This window comes from Loxodonta africana, chromosome 10, assembly GCF_030014295.1.
Source record: "Loxodonta africana isolate mLoxAfr1 chromosome 10, mLoxAfr1.hap2, whole genome shotgun sequence".
In the NCBI taxonomy this organism is placed as follows: Eukaryota; Metazoa; Chordata; class Mammalia; order Proboscidea; family Elephantidae; genus Loxodonta; species Loxodonta africana.
The window spans coordinates 28,018,142-28,036,048 of record NC_087351.1 but is presented as its reverse complement, the minus strand read 5'-3'; the positions used below and the strand labels follow the sequence as shown (position 1 = coordinate 28,036,048).

At 39.7% G+C, this 17,907-nt stretch overlaps 1 pseudogene; it reads left to right on the top strand.

Moving 5' to 3' along the window:
- Positions 1-12,689: 12,689 nt before the first annotated feature.
- LOC100676106 (olfactory receptor 11H4-like) lies at positions 12,690-14,159 on the top strand (annotated as a pseudogene).
- Positions 14,160-17,907: the final 3,748 nt, after the last annotated feature.

Below are 17,907 nucleotides of genomic sequence, written 5' to 3'. Positions count from 1 at the left end.
TCTGTCTCTGACATCTCCTATATTAAATTCCAGAATCATCTTCTTAAACACCCTTTCTACCAGTGTCCATACCTATAAAAAAAAAAAGTGGGATAAATACTAATTTCCTTAGTTTGTAATTCAAGATTTTTCTCAACCTGTGCTCAAACTTTATTTCTACCTTACTAAATATGTGTTCCAATACTTTAGTTGACTCACTGTCTCCAGTTAATGCATTATAAGCTTCATTTTACAACCTGAGCTTAAAACCGTTGTATTCATACCTTGCCCATTTTTAGGCACCACTCATGCTCTCTGTGATAGGAATTCATACTTAACATTTCAATTGACTAATAATTATCCAAATGGAGATTTAATAAGTGATTGGGTATGCAAGTTTGGAGGTAAGAGATGAGGCTAGGAGTGGAGACAAAAACCTAAGAATTATCAACATATCAATGGTATTTAAAGCTACTGGGCTCTTTGAGATCAGTTTAATCAGTGCTGTCCAATAGAAATATAATATGGGCCACATATATTATTTTAAACTTTTTAGTAGTCATGTTAGTAAAGGTAAAAAAAAAAAAAATTTTAACCCTTTTATCTCAGTAATGAGTCACTCCCAAGGTTCATCCTTCAGCCAAAGACAGGCCCATAATACAAGACTAAAGTGGCACACCAGCCCAGAAGCAAGGACTAGAAGGCAGGAGGGGACAGGAAAGCTGGTAATAGGGAACCCAAGGTTGAGAAGGGAGAGCATTGACATCTCGTGGGGTTGTTAACCAACGTCATAAAATAATATGTGTACTGTTTAATAAGAAACTAGTTTGTTGCATAAACCTACTTCTAAAGTACAGTAAGAAAATAAAATACAATTAACTTAAAATATAATAATCAATAAAAAATAAAGGTAAAAAAGAAAGAGGTGAAATTAATTTAGTATTTTTTAATGCAATATATTCAAAATATTGTTTCAATATATACTTAATATAAAATTATTAATGAGATATTTACTTTCTTTTATACTAAGTCTTCAACATTTGTAGGTATTCCAAAGGTAACCCAGATGGGCATGATATGTCCTCTTGCTCCCATACATTCACATATTTTGTGTGTTGGTACTTTTTACCCCATTGAGAAGGTATGTTTTCTCAACCAGTTGAATTAAAATATACCTTAGGGTTGATAATGAGTTCCTTGAGAATAGTAGGAAAATGTGCCTTCCTGAAGTTTCCATCATTCTTCTAAATAGAAAACATACACCTCATTACTCTCAGTGGTTACCACTGAATTGGGGAAACAAATACCAAATGAGGTTGCTCCCCAGGGGAAATTAAAAAAGAAACCAACATTGTCTCACAGAAAAGAAAGACTGCTTTCTAAGGAAGCCCATCTCTGCAAATCTCCTCATATTCCTCAAGCCTCAATCTAGTCTCCTCTCAAGCAATCCACTCAATCTCATACATTTGCATAATGGAAAACATTTCTCTTTGCCAAATCTTATGCTTCTCCCTAATTTCCTTATGATCTATGATACCTCCAATATACTCTCTATTCTTCTGTAATCTCAGGTCTTGTTCTACCCTCTCCCTACTTGTTTTACTAAATTTGCTTACTCCTTCATGAGTACATTAGCCAGGACTCTATCGGATAAATCACAGAAACTCAACTCATGCTAGCTTACCCCTGACTACAAGCCAACAACAAAATCTAGAGGAATCCCTAAATAGACCTGAGTGGAGAAGGTTACTGATGGAAACCAGAGAGGACTCCCAAACCTCCCTTGCTTTATGCTTAAGAGAATCATTAAAACATGGCCAGACTACTAGGAAGCTCTGGTTCTGTTTGTGAAACTAATAGTGATCATCATCATCACAACAACTAATAGTGAGTCTTTGGGATGAGCTAGCTACCAATGTAACTTTACATGTATGGATTTATTAAGTCCTCACAACTATCCTGTGAGGGAGGAATTATTATTCTCATCATGCAGATGAAGAAATAGAGGGACAGAGAGTTGAAGCCATTTTCCCCAGATAGAGTCAGAGCCTATAGTCTCAACCACTCCTGTGCTGACTAGAGCCTTGAAACACTCCAGAAGCAGCAAAAATCACACATACACAAGAAAAAAAATGCTTGGGAAAGGCAAAGGCCTACAAGAGTAAGTACACTCAAAAACAATATTTTATAATAATTTTTTTCAGATTATAAAAGTAATATATATTATTCGTAGAAATTTTGAGAAATGTAGACACGTATAAAGAAGAAAATGGTATAACCCATAAACCAACCGTGCAATACTAACCACTATTAATTTTCAGGTTTTTTTTCTTTAGAGTTTTGTTTTGTTTTTTTTCTATTCCATTGTATGTATTTATTTTTCTTCAGAAATGCAACCCTTGCCAGGTTAAGAACGCTGTGAAATATAAAAAAATATATAAACCTTTGTTATTCGATGAATCAGCATTATCTCATTCCTTATTAGAAATTTAGAATTATATGCCCCATCCCATTCCTTCTGAATGAGAATCTGCATTTTAATATGATTCTCAAGAGATCCTTATGCACTGTTATAGTGAATATCTTTTTTTTTCAGCCCTCTGGGGAATTGTATTTAATGGGTGTAAATGTTTTAAAGGCTCTGAGAACTTCTAAATTGCCTCAAAAAAAAAAAAAAACTTTACATGTTTATATTCTCTCCAACACTTTTTCTGAGAGCCATTTCATTGCACCTTCACCATGATTTTCCATCTTTGCTAGTTTGAAAAGCAATAGAAAAATTACATCTTTCATATTTTAAAGAAAAAACAATATAAAAATGTCGAGATTATAGATGTAATTTCCAGAATGCATTCTGAAATTTTATATCACTCCTAAAAATGCCCTTTAAAGTTATTAGAAACAACAATGTTTCAAATTTTTAAAACATTTCACCCAGCAGGTATATAAATGTTTCAAAACACCCATTGCATTGAAAAGTATATGAGAATACAACAGTTACCTAGTAAACTTTTGTTGAATTCTGGAGCATAAAAAAGAAATTTTTTTAAACCTGAAATTAAGCAAGGGTATTAGCTTTTTAATGGCACAAAGGTAAAAGTCCAGAAGTTGCTTTGAAAATAATTCTATCAACAATCTGTTTATAACATATGCTGAAATGTTTTCCAGATCTACAATGACATTTTCACCAACTTTTCCCACAATTTATCTGTCTTTGGTTTAACTATCAATGCACAATTGTTGGTAATAATATGTTAACCTAGTTTTTTTTTTTTTTAGAAGGAGGTTTAAGTGGCCTGACAAATCACTTTATTATGTTCTACCTAATATTTTAGTACAAGACAAATGATGCACACACACTCAAGGAATATCTATCAAACTTTTGAGCAATAAAAATAGAAAAGATAGATAATATACATACATACATATATACATAATTTTTTTTTTATTAATTCAGAATTGACTTGAGGGTTACCGATTGTTTAGGATCATAAAAGATCTGTCTGGCACCTCCCTTTGCTTCTTTTTTCGTTTCCTTTTTTTTTTTTTAATTGTACTTTAGATGAAGGTTTGCAGAACAAACTAACTTCTCATTAAACAATTAGTACATACATTGTTTTGTGGCATTGGTTGCCAACCCCACAACATGTCAATACTCTCAACAGCTAACATCTTCAAAGTCAATCCAAAGCCTAAAAGACTTTAATCAATTGAAACACTTGGAGAAATTTAATATTTAACTTCCCACACTTCAAAAACTAAACTGCACAAGCATCACAGAGGGGAAATTTGGTTTTAAAGATGCTCTTATGAACAAACTCTAAGGACTTTGGTAAAACACAAACTCACTAAAAGTCAAAAGTACAAAATTGTTGCTCAAAAAAGCTAATGTTAACTTTAGTCTGCATGAGTTTCTAAAGCAAGAAAGTTTATAGCACCACTCTGCTCCTTATCGATCACACAGTATCAGGGGCATTGTGTTCAGTTAGTAACTTCATACTTTCAGAAGGACATGACCAATAAAAGGAAGTCAATTGGGATGATGAACACCCTGGAAATTACGTAGTCTTCAGTTGAAGAAACCAAGAGTGCTTAGTCTAAGTAGAAAAGGCTCAAGTAGGACACTAGGGATTTCCTAAAATACATCCAAGGGCTGTTGTGTAGACTTATCCTGAGCATAACTATAGCGTAGTAGAAAGAACACAAATCTCACCCAGTGATGCCACTTTAGTACCTTTGTGAGTCTGTTCTGATTAAAGCTTTCTGTCATTGTTGAAGCATTTGAGAAGATAATGCCTGCCCAGACTGCCAGCAGAATGTGTACGTATGATAGGCGCACAGTAAATGTTAACTTCTCTAAGGCAGAAGTAAGCAACACGAAGATGAAAAATCAAGATGGGAAAGTGACTCAGGAAGTTAAGAGACAACAAAGAAGTTTACTACAACTTTTAAAAAGGAAAGTTGTTCTGAAGGTGGTGCTCTGCCTTCCTTTGTAATGAGCCCTTTGATGATTACAGCAGAAGCTAGATAACCTCCTAGCAAAACTTAGAAGGAAGGGTCCTTACTAGGGACAGATTACCCAATAAGTGAAGTACACACGGGTTTACTTGTGTTTACTTACTAATTTCATCTGTTTTTCACTACAATGAAGATTTTGCACTACAGATTAGTAAGTAAACACAATTAAGCCCGTGCATACTTTGCTTATGGTAAGCCTGTGCAGACCTTGCTTATGGGTTGATTCACTTCTGGTCCTTACCACTGTGGAAGGATAGGTTAGAGAACCAATAAAGTACCTTCTAGTTCCAAAAGTCATTAAGTTCAGATGAAAGAGAAAATGTGACTTTCAAGACCCCATTTTAATCCATGGTTTCTCTTTAGCCAGTGTATGTGAGCAATATGTTATTCCAAAAAATAGAAGTCTGGAATTGACAGTTTTTATATTTCCTCCAGAGTAGAAGAGTGAACAAGTGAGCAAGGGACAGATTCAATTATTCTCTTAAGTGGGTTCCTAGGACATAGCATATTGAAACAAGTGCCCTTTGTGTTATAAAAATAAGTGAAGACTACAAACTAAGGAAGGCAGTGGGAGAAAAGATGATACAGCTAATAAGTGGAAAAATATAAATGATAAAAAGTAGTGATAAAAGACTCTCACAAATGGAATTATAGAGATACAGATTATGTAATTACACAAATAATTGTAGCACTGAAAAAAAAAACAAAACAACTGTCTGTATCCTCCTTACATGCTTCCTCAGTATATATGTTGGTTTTCCATATCTCCTTTTTTCCTTTTTTTCAAGAATGGTCTTTGTTGATCACTTTACCTTGATTGTGTATGAGATTTTAAAGGGTGATTTGTCTTAGGTTATGGATGACTATGGAGGAATTGAATATTGCATGTCACACAAGTCCACTAGAATAAAATAGTCCTACAAATAACTGCCTGCTGTGCCCTTCTCAAGTCAGTTAATTTGAGAGGGGTCACCTCTTTTTGAACTATTGTTGTGAAAGAACACCTGCAGCAGATCTCATTTTCAATGGCCAGTTGATTCCATTCTATGACTGCATTTGAGGATGGATTAAGTATAGCTCTTGAATCTGAACTAAATTGTGGAATATTTTCATGCTGTTGAACTAATCTAATTACCAAAATATGATAGCCATGTGAGAATGAGAAATAAAGGAGAAAAAACTATAATTCCACCTAAGTGGAGCAATTTCAGAGATACTTGAAGACCCCAGCTGGTCTGCTTCAGATGTTGTGGCGATGTCTTCAGCACCAACAGTGATGTATTTGATCAGTTTGATGCACTTTTTCCCTGGGAGGGGTGACAAATTAGACACAATTACACAAAAGCTCCTCTACAGTGAGAAAACAGCAAACTAGGAGCCGTAAAGCATGAACTCTTGTCCTAACTTTACTTTTTGGTTTGGGGCCTCAGGCATTTAACAGCTTTGAGCCTTCATCTTCCTATATTTGAAATTAAAGTACTAATCTTTGCTATGGCTCCCCTAACAAGTAATTAAGAGTGTAAAAAAAAAAAGATAATATGCCTCAAACATAAGAATTTACTTGTCCTAAACTGATCCCCCACCACCTGTCTGTCAGTTTGTCATACTGTGGTGGCTTGTGTGCTGCTGTGATGCTGGAAGCTATGCCACCAGTATTTCAAATACCAGGGTCACCCATGGTGGGCAGATTTCAGCAGAGCCTTGAGACTAAGACTTGGAAAAAGGACCTAGTGGTCTACTTCTTAAAAAAAAAACAAAAAAAACTGGCCAGTAAAAATCTTATGAATAGCAGCCGAACATTGTCTGAGATAGTGACAGAAGATGAGCCCCTCAGGTTGGAAGGCACTCCAGATATAACTGGGGAAGAGCTACCTCCTCAAAGTAAAGTTGACCTTAACGATGTGGACGGAGTCAAGTTTTGGGACCTCAATTTGCTGATGTGACATGACTCAAAATGAAAAGAAACACCTGCAAGCATCTATTAATAATAGGAATATGGAATGTATGAAGTATGAATCTTGGAAAAATGGATATCATCAAAAATGAACTGGAATGAATAAACATTCTATCCTAGGCATTAGTGAGCTGAAATGGACTGGTACTGGCCATTTTGAATCAAACAACCATATGGTCTACTATGTCAGGAATGACAAATTGAAAAAAAGTGGTGAAGCATCCATCATCAAAAATACCGTTTCAAGATCTATCCTGAAGTACAATGCTGTCAGTGATAGAATAGCATCCACACGCCTACAAGGAAGACCAATTAATACGACAATTATTCAAATTTACACACCAACCACTAAGGCCAAAGATGAAGAAACTGAAGATTTTTACCAACTTCTGCAGTCTGAAATGGATCAAACATGCAATCAAGATGCATTGGTAATTACTGATGATAGAAATGCAGAAATTGGGAACAAAAAAGAAGGAACAGTGGTTGGAAAATATGGCCTTGGTGATAGAAATGATGCCAGAGATCACATAACAGACTTTTGCAAGACCAATGACTTCTTCATTGCAAATAACTTGTTTCAACAAAATAAACAGTGACTATACACGTGGACTTCACCAGATGGAAAATATGGAATCAAATCAATTACATTTGTGCAGAGACATTGGAAAAGCTCAACATCATCAGTCAGAACAAGGCCAGAGACCAACTGCGGAACAGACCACCAACTGATCAAATGCAAGTGCAAGTTGAAGATGAAGAAAATTAAAACAACCCCATGAGAGCCAAAATACAACCTTGAGTGTATTCCACCTGAATTTGGAGACCATCTCAAGAATAGATTTGATGCACTGAGCACTAATGTCCAAAGATCAGACGAGTTGTGGGATGACATCAAGGACATCATACGTGAAGAAAGCAAAAAAGGTCTTTAAAAAGAAAAGAAAGAAAGAAACAAAAGACCAAAATATATGTCAGAAGAAACTCTGAAACTTGCTCCTGAATGTAGGTAATGGGAATGGAAGAGATGATGAAGTATAGAAGCAGAAAAGAAGATTCCAAAGGACTATTCAAGAAGATAAAGTATAACAAAATGTGCAAAGAGCAGGAGGTAGAAAACCAAAAGGGAAGAACATGCTCAGCATTTCTCAAGCTGAAAGAACTGAGTGAAGAAAAATTCAAGCCTCTAGTTGCAACTTGGAATGATTCTAAGGGCAAAATATTGAATGACCCAGGAAGCTTCGAGGGAAGATGGAAGGAATGCACAGGGTAACTGTACCAAAAGAATTGGCCAGCATTCAACCATTTCAGGAGGTAGCATATGATCAAGAACTGATGTTACTGAAGGAATAATTCCAAGCTGCACTCTAGGCATTGGTGAAAAACAAGGCTCCAGGAATTGATGGAACACCAATTGAGATTTTTCAACAAACAGATACAGCTTGGAGGTGTTCAGTTAGTTATGCCAAGAAACTTGGAAGACAGCTACCTGGTCAACCAACTGCTTCCCAGGGGCACTCTAGCTGTACTTCTTCCATGACAGACTTGTTGGTTCTTCTGGCAGTCCATGGTATATTGAATATCCATAACCAAGGCCATAATTCAAATGAATCAATTTTTTGGTCTTCCTTATTCATTGTTCAGATTTTACATGCATGTGAGGTGATTGAAAATATCATGGCTTCAGTCAGGCACACCTTAGTCCTCAGAGTAACATCTTTGCTTTTCAACACTTTAAAGGGATCTTTTGCAGCAGATTTGCCCAAAGCAATATGTTGTTTCATTTCTTGGCTGCTGCTTCCGTGGGCATCGATTGTGGATTCAAGTAAAATGAAATCCCTGACAACTCCATTCTTTTCTACATTTATCATGATGTTGCTTATTAGTCCAGTACAAGCAGGAAGCATCAAGAGAATGGGTACAAAGAGATTCATATTTGTACCCTTTCCAAAGCAAAGTGATCCAACAAAATGCGGATATTATCAAACAATACCATTACTATCACATGGAAGTAAAATTTTGCTGAAGATCATTCAAGGGCAGTTGCAGCAGTACATCTACAGAGAACTGCCAGAAATTCAAACTGATTCAGAAGAGGACATGAAATGAGGGATGTCATTGCTGATGTCAGATGGATCTCACCTGGAAGCAAAGAATACCAGAAAGATGTTTAACTGTGTTTTACTAACTATGCAAATGCATTCGACTGTGTGGATCATAACAAATTATGGGTAACATTGAGAAGAATGGGAATTCCAGAACACCTCATTGTGCTCATGTGGAAACTGTACATAGACCAGGAGGCAGTTGTTCAAGCAAAATGAAGAGATACTGGTTTAAAATCAGGAAAGGTGTGCATCAAAGTTGTATCCTTTCACCATACTCATTCAATCTGTATGCTGAGCAAATAATCCGAGAAACTGGGCTATATGAAGAACAACGGGCATCAGACTTGGGGCAAAACTCATTAACAATCTGTGTTATGCAGATGACACAACCTTGCTTGCTGAAAGTGAAGAGAACATGAAGCATTTACTGATGAAGATCAAACACTACAACCTTCGGTATGGATTACAACTCAACATAAGAAAAACAAAAATCCTTACAACTGGACTAATAAGCAACATCAAGATAAATGGAGAAATTTGTCAAAGATTTCATTTTATTTGAATCCACAATCAATGCCCATGGAAACAGCAGCCAAGAAATTAAAAAACATGTTGCTTTGGGCAAATCTGCTGCAAAAGATCTCTTCAAAGTGTTGAAAATCAGACATTACTCTGAGGACTAAGGTGTGCCTGACTGAAGCCATGATATTTTCAATTACCTCACATGCATGTAAAATCTGAACAATGAATAAGGAAGACCAAAAAATTGATTCACTTGATTTATGGCATGGTTAAGGATATTGAATATACCATGGACTGCCAGAAGAACCAACAATTCTGCCACGGAAGAAATACAGGTAGAATGACCCTGGGAAGCAAGGATGGCGAGACTTCATCTCACATACTTTGACCATGTTATCAGGAGCGACTGGTCCGCGGAGAAGGACATCATGCCTGGTAAGGTAGAGGGTCAGCAAAAAAGAAGACCTTCCACCAGATGGGTTGACACGATGGTTGCAACAATGGGCTCAAACATAGCAGCGATTGTGAGGATGTCACAAGACCAGGCATTGCTTCATTCTGTCGTACATAGGGTCACTGTAAGATGGAACTGACTCGGCTGCACCTAACAACAACTACAAACTGATCTCCTTCAAGCTGCCTTCCCAAAGAGGAAGTTGTCCTCCTGCAAAGCTCAGTAGAAATGAAATCAGCTATTGTACAGTGTTTCAGGCAAACATCTGCTCCATCACATTGGCTGATGCAGAGAATCTTGCTATTAGCTCATCATGTCATTCAGATAAAACCAAAACACCAAACCCACTGCTGTCCCCATAGGGTTTCCAAGGAGTGCCTGGTGGATTCGAACTGCAGACCCTTTAGTTAGCAGCCATAGCTCTTAACCACTATGCCACCAGGGTTTCTATCATACAGATACAACTGTAAATCTTGAAACCCAGACCCCAGTCACATTAGGAGAAGGGCTGGTGTTGCTCTCCTCCAGTCACAAACTTTGGTTCCTGAAATAGGACTGGATCATAGTTTTCATCATCATTTTGATATCAAAGCCTGTCCCTTAATCATATCAGGGGAAAGGTCAGTCCTTCCCTAACGATGCAGCTAAAATGCCCACAGCCCAAAGGTTGAAGTGTCCCTCTTGGAATCTGATACCTAGATTGCTGTGTGCTACTGTGGTTATAATGAGCACAGGCAACCTGCATGACTGTGACTAACCCTAGGTACGTGAGTTTTCCCCAGTAAACACCACTCCAATAGATCTGGTGTGCATGCCATCTGGCCATGTGGCATTGTGCACATGATAACATGGAAAACTGTTTCAAACACTACTAAACTCTTCACAGATTTGGGAAGTTAAGTTCATGCATAAGTTTATGGGAATTTTTTTCCAGAGAACTAAATTGAAGAGAGCCAGTATCCTCCAAAGTGGGGTACACCAGGCAGCCCACTGAGGAATGCAGTGTTGGGGAAATGTAATTAAACCCCAAATCCCCTGCCAACCCAGAAAAGCTCTCCACAAAGGTAGAAGAGAAAGAAGATATTTTTATTATTGAATTAGCATTAAGCGAGAATATGATGCACGCCACAGGCTGTGGTATAACGGACCACTTTCATATGGTCTTCCTAGCCATGGTGTTGTGGCCCACCAAGGGGATTAGACAGCTTGTTAATAATACAAGTAAGGTGCATGGCACTCTTGTGGGGGTGGGACCATGCAAATATGTGTATGGAACCCTAATGAGGGAATTGTTTAGTTTTGCCATCCAGTGGGTTTAAGAAGAGAGCAAATCCCAGAACAAGGGAGGGTCACACTAACACCAAGAAGAAGAGATGGTAGCAGAGCCACATCCTTTGGACCCATGGTCCCTGTACTGAGAACCTCCTAGACTCAGGGAACAGAGAGGCAGAGAGCTGTAGCACCAGAGAAGGTGAAAGATGGTGAGAAGTGCTGGCAGAGAAACAGCAGCAACAGAACCAGGAGACTCATACAAAATGGCACAGTGGGTTTCCTGGCCCACAGAGCAAGGTGGTTACTACGGTGGGTATACAGACCCAAGGAGGGAGAGAGCTGAGCACCTTCAGAACGAGGCTTAATGGAGAAGTGGGGTGCTTCTGGGTACTTATCAGTGGAGCTAAAGAGCTCTGTAGCACTTGCCCAAGCAGGGCAGAAGCCAGGCCACCCCAAGAAGCTTGAGGTGTGGGGCCGAGGGTTAAGTAACCAAGGGCCATGGAGAGGTCTGCCTGTGGGCACGGCTGAGAAGATATCCTGACCAAAGAATTGTATACTGAATTGTTCCTGATCCTGAACTGTAATCTGTAAATTGCCTAATATGCCCCATAATCCTGAGTATTGTCTGTGAGTTCTGTGTGGCCATTACAACATATTATCGGACCCAACAGAAAAGTAGAGAGTGTTGTGGGAGGGACAACTGGTGTCAGAATTGTTAAAAAGGTTGGAGAGAGGACCCCCACCTCACAGAAATCAGCCTTGGGCTGTTGATGCTGACAATGATTCTCTCTCCCTCCCCTTGTGAAGTTAGAGGAGGAGGTCTGATGTGGCCACCATGCCGTTTTCACACAGGCAATCCTCTAAAGAGATTGCAAAGACAGCAAGAAATCTGACCCTTTATATACCCAAGCAGATACAACTCATTTCCCACATGTTCTCAAGATTTTTGTCACATATACTTCATCCTAAATTCACCTGGTAATTAACTAGCCACTTTGTATGTGTGTGTGTGTGTGCTTGTTAATTGATTTCATCCAAAGGAAAAATAAACTTTCCATCTCTTTATTACAGGAGATAGTTTTGCAACTTGGAGCAAGTAAGACTTGCAGTTGGAGAAGTTAGCCTCCTTATCCTGCCACAGAAACTAAGAGAAAGGAGAGCCATCTTCCTTGATGAATATCTTTAAAAGAGATGGCACCCTCATCTTTGGGGAAATGACCGTGCGTTATAAAACCCTCAAGAGGCTTATTTAGCTTTTTAAAGGATTTATGTACATTTAAAAGATGCAGAGAAAGAATCACATTTACAAGTTTTCTAAAGCAAATGTTCTAAGAAAAGAGGGGAATCCCTTTCCTTTTTGCAGGAATCTTTTTTTTCTTTTCTACTTGTGTTTATGCTCACAGCAGGAAGGAAATATTTGAATTTCTATTTTTATTTTAATTCTAAGAAACTTTTTTCAAAAAGCTTTACCAGTATTGACAATATTGATTGACAGTGTTTTATATCTAGTATGTAAGTAAATGATCATATTGAAGTGGTTAAGAACTATGAGGTGCCATGCCTACTAACCAAAAGGTTGGCAGCACGAATCCACCAACCATTCCTTGGAAACCCTTTGAGGCAGTTATGCTCTGTCCTATATGATCACTGTGAGTCAGAATTGACTCGATGCCAGTGGGTATTTTTTAATGCACAACTGCTGTATTTTTAGGTGCCCAGTTTAAAAAAAAAAAAAAACTGGAAATCTCCGTATCATCAGGAAAGTATGCTCACTCTCTTAGGGAGGAATTAGGAGCCATTATTCACTCTATAGTATATAATTTCTGCTACTATCCCCACAGGACAAAAGGAAATGATCTCAGAAGCCAGAAATCTCTCCCACATGGTGAATGAGTTCATTCTCTTGGGCTTCCCTTGCTGCTGGGAAATACAGCTGTTCCTCTTTTCCATATTCTTTGTGATGTACATCCTGACTCTCCTTGGAGACATATGCATTGTGTGTGCAGTGCCCTGGGAATACCGACTCCATACTCCTATGTACATCCTGCTGGCCAACTTCTCCTTCCTGGAGATCTGCTATGTCAACTCTGATGTGCCCAACATGCTGGACAACTTCCTCTCCAAGACCAAAACCATCTCCTTCAGTCAGTGCCTCCTGCAGTTGTACTTCTTTTCACTGGGCACAACTGAATGCTTATTTCTCTCTATCATGGCCTATGAGCAGTTCCTAGCAATCTTCCACCCCCTGCACTACCTCACTGTCATGACTACTAAATTCTGTAGCAGTCTGGTCTTTTGCTGAGTGTATGGTTTCCTCTGGTTCCGGATCCCAGTGATACTTGTTACTCAGCTATCATTTTGTGGCCCAAAAGTGATTGATGACTTTCTATATGACCTGAACACTCTGCTGGATCTGGCTTCAGCCTGTGTCCCAATCCCAGGGACTGTTCTCACATTCAGCACCATGAGCTCCCTCCTCATCTTTATCACTTTTTTCTGCATTATTGGCTCATACACTATGGTGCTCAGGGCTGTGATGCAGGTACCCTCAGCTGCTGGCCGAAAGAAGGCCTTCTGCACTTGCTCCTCACATCTGGCTGTGGTATTTCTGTTCTATAGATCTGTGATGATAACCTATGTGAGCCCAGGATCAGGTCAAGCACAGGGGATACAGAAGTTCACTGCTTTGTTCTACTCAGTTTTGACTCCATTTTTCAACCCCATGATTTATAGCCTCTGGAATAAAGAGATGAAGGATGCCTTGAAGAAAGTACTAGGAGGCTCCTAAAAAAAGTTTGTGATGTTAGTGAGTCATTTCTACATGAGTTACAACTATGAACCTCTTGTCAGCAAAGAGTTAAGAAACTTGCAAGTAGAGGTGAATGTGTGGAAGAAGGCAGACTATAAAATAAACAAACCAGTTGCTTTTGAGTTGTTTCCAACTCATGTCTATCCCATGTGTGTCAGAGTAAAATTGTACATAGGATTTTAAATGGTTGTGATCTTTTGGAAGTAGATAAACAAGTCCTTCTTCCAAGGTGACTCTGGGTAGATTTGAGCTACCAACCTTCTGATGTGTAGCTGAGCACTTAGTCATTTGCACCACCCAGGGACTCCAGCTGGAAAATACGACCCTCTAATCATACATTCTGCAATTTAACCTACTCATAATCAATAAACAATATACAGAAGCTATCAAGATTCTAATATATAACCCACCAATGCCTGGCCTCATAATTCCTTGAAATTTTAACTCCAGTTACCCTTATCTCCCCTACATTTCAGTAGTATTGCACATTCTTCTGTAACACCTGGCATATCCTCCATCAATTTTATCTCTTAAAAGCCCATCATTTTTACAAATGAAAAAATTTAAAGCCATCCGACTCAAGATGGAACACAAATTCTCCTTCGTCCTGTATCTTTTCTTATGTGTTCATATTTCATCTCCTTCTTTTTAGTTCTAGCAGCTCCACCTAACCCCTTCATCCCTTCTATCTGGTCTAGTAATTATACTAATCAATTATCCATTTTATCGCCCTTACATCAGCAATCTTTTATTAGTTCTTTCCTTTAGTAACAAAATATGCATCACTTTTCTATGTCTTAAAAATTTCTTTCCTAGGCTATATTTGTTATTGGAGCTATTTTACCATTAATCTTCTTTTTGTTACCAAACTTTTCAAATAATGCACTACACTTATTGCTTCCACTTTTATATTACCTCCTCCTCAATGCTCTGTAAACTAATTTGCATTCTCAACACCGTATGTTTCCTCTTCTGCACATTTAAAATATATATTACACAACCCTTACTACTGAAAGTGTGGTCTTTGGATCATCAGCTGGGCATCACTAGGGGGGTGGAGGAGGTTAGAAGACAGAATCTCAGAGCCCCATCCCAGTTCTGTTGAATCAAAATCTGTGTTTTAACAAAATCTTCCAGGGATTTATATGCACTTTCAGAAGCACTGATCTACAACAGATTATCTGAAAGGGTTACTGAAGGGAAAACAGGTTTTGCAAAGCTGAACATGACTGCCCTCATGCCTTCCACTATTTCATTGCAGTTTACAAAGTCATTCTTACGGAATTCTTGCTGAGGGAGCCTAGAGGCATCCCTGGCATGTAGCCACTCTTGTTTGCCACCACTATAGAACCTTCGCTCTCCCACTGTGGGGTAGGAGATCTGCTTGGTTCTGCTGCCACCCAGGACCCACCTCGTATGTAAGTCACCCTAATAAACTTCTTTGCTGCCACTGTGGAGTCACCCAGATCTTTCTTCAGTCTCTCCATTTTTGGAGGGAAGTTTCATGTTACAAACCCATGCCAGGACAATTGGCGAGCCAGCCAGGAGACCAAGGAAATGACAAGTGAGGCCACTTGGTGGAAATCCTGCGTTGGGCAGCAACCTAAATATGGTGAAGTTTGGCCTATATGCTTGATGTGTGTGGACCACCATGTGAGTGTGGGGACATCCTGAAAATGTCAAGCTGCATACCATGTTTGGGGAGATGCATGTCTTCATAAGTGTGGAAAATGATCTAGGAAAGCAATAGCAGCCACAGGCTGGTCACTGCTCTGGGTCATTTGTCTGGCCACTGATGCCCAGCTAGCTGATGAAGCAGCATAAGAGCTTTGCAGGAAGAATTACAGCTAGAAAGGGATGTGCAGCAGTCATGTGTGGCCATGACTAATGTATTCAGCAGCTATATCTGAGAACAGGATAAGCAACTGGAAACGCTGACCTACAGATTTGTAAAGATGGGGGAAAGAAAGTGACAAAGGTGAAGATAAGGGCAGTGTTGATGAAAGGTGACTAAGACTCAAAAATGTAGGATCCTTGGGAGAGTGAGTCTAGGGACTCAGATGTGGAGGCAATAGTAGATGAGGAGCCCAGCTTTGCAGAGTGGCCCCTCCGGGCACGGCCACTGCTACCCACAAAATGAAAGCTACCCACGAGCCAGAAGACACTAGACAAGAAATTCCACCCACCAGTTCTATGATGATGCAGTAATATACCCGCATTGAGTTGATTGAATTGTGTGGGAAATGTCAGCAGAAAGGAAAGGAAACTATTGCAGCTTGGTGATTACTTCTGCAGGGTATCAGGGGAGACAATATCTCTTTAAATGGAGCTGAGGCAGAAAAAATAAGGAGTAAAACCACCCATTCCACCCTTCAGCAGTGTTTGTATGCAGCTCAGAACACAGAGGACATACACGCCCTCACGAATTTGATCAGCTTGAGTTATAAAAAGACATTGCCCAATGATGGGGATCTTCCCAGTACAATTGGGAAGTGGTCTTCGGTAGAGAACTTACAGCTAATACAGGACCTGGGTATGATCCACGCCATTTATGCCAAGTACTCCCAGGGACCAGACAATGAACTCTTTACTGCAGGAATGAAACCAGAGATCCTACAGGCAGCCCATGCTCCTGGTATGGCATGATGGTACCTATCATTAGCCTCTTAGTAGACCAGACTGTCTACCATGTGGGACAAGCCATAGCCAATTTGGGTGAAACTGAGAGGGCTAGAGAGAAGGGGGTGTGAGCCATAGGAAGAGAGAAAAGAAAGGCTGAAAATCCTGTAAGGCAACTGTCTAAGTGTCCCTTGAAAGTAATCCAAAAGCAGATATGGGTAGACTTAATAGCTGCCAGGACAGCAGTGGAAAAGGTAAACAACCTAATGCAATTGCTGGTCAATCTTTGGAAGAATCTGAAGCCAGAGCAACAGTACCACCCTCTGGGTCCCACCATCCCCCATAAGAAAGTAACCCTTGCCACTGGGTGGACCCCACCAAGCTAGGGAATAGGGCTGGGGCCAAAGTCACCTACAGATTGGGGCCCTGCAGGGGAACCAAAGGCCCCATGTACAGATTACAATACATTGGTAAAGAACAAACAAGCAGTGATTGCCAATTCTGGTTGTTATCGTTACAGAGTACACCCTTATCTTTGGAAACCCTGAGTTGTTTTGAGGATCCCACTGGGCAAATGAATGGTACAAAAGAAAGTCCATCCATGTACGTCAGGTAATCCTGGCCATAAACTAGGACATACTCCCCCTAAAAGATGTCAATATATACGTTTCCTCAATGCCAGAATATATTCTAGGGGTGAATGTCCTCATGGGACCGACTTTGACCATGTCTGTTGGAGAATTACAACTGTGAGTGAGGATGGTAAAAGCAGCCTTGAGGTGGAACGTGGCATGGGAATCAGTGACCCTGTTCCCACCATGAAGAATGGTAAATATCAGGCAATAGAAGTTGCCCAAAGGATATAAGGAAATCAGCGAAACCATTCTAGAATTGAAAAGAGCAGGCATCTTCCAGGGAGCCCACAGTGCTTTTAACAACCATGTGCAGCCTGTGAAGAAACCAGATGGGTCCTGGAGCATGACTGTAGGCTATAAAGAACTTAACAAGACTATCTCTCCTATACAATGCTTCAGTTCCAAAAGTAACATCCTTAGTAGAGACCCAGGTACATATCATGCTGTGTTAGACCTGGCCAATGCATTCTTTAGCATCCCCATAGCCCAGTCCACTCAAGACCAGTTTGCCTTCACTTGGGAGGGAAAGCAACGGATGTTCCAGGAGCTATGCTGGGGTATCTACATAGTGCCACCATTCGCTGTGGTACGGTTGCTAGGGATTGGACTCTTTCCCCTTCCCTGCTACTATCTGTTGGTTTCATTACATTGATGATATCATGTAAACTGCTGAAAGTGTTTCTCTGATACAGGAGTGTCTAGACACCCTAATCATCCACCTACAGGGGATAGGGTGGGCCGTGAATACCCAAAAGGTGCAGGGTCCTGCAACATCGGTAAAATTCTTAAGGGTCATCTGGTCAGCAGCCCATTCACCTCTTTCCCTTCCGGGAAACCAAGAGCAAACACTATAGCACAAGTTAGAATGGTGCTTCCCAAAGGGAACACTGCCCAACTGTAGTGCCTGTGTTGGTTGGAAAATAGCAAAAGAGACAAGTGTAATAGTGAAGTATAACGATTTAGTGGTTGCTGTGCAAAATTGCCCCGAGTGCTCACACCAACGTCCAAGGCATCTGCCCAATGGTCCTGGGAAGATG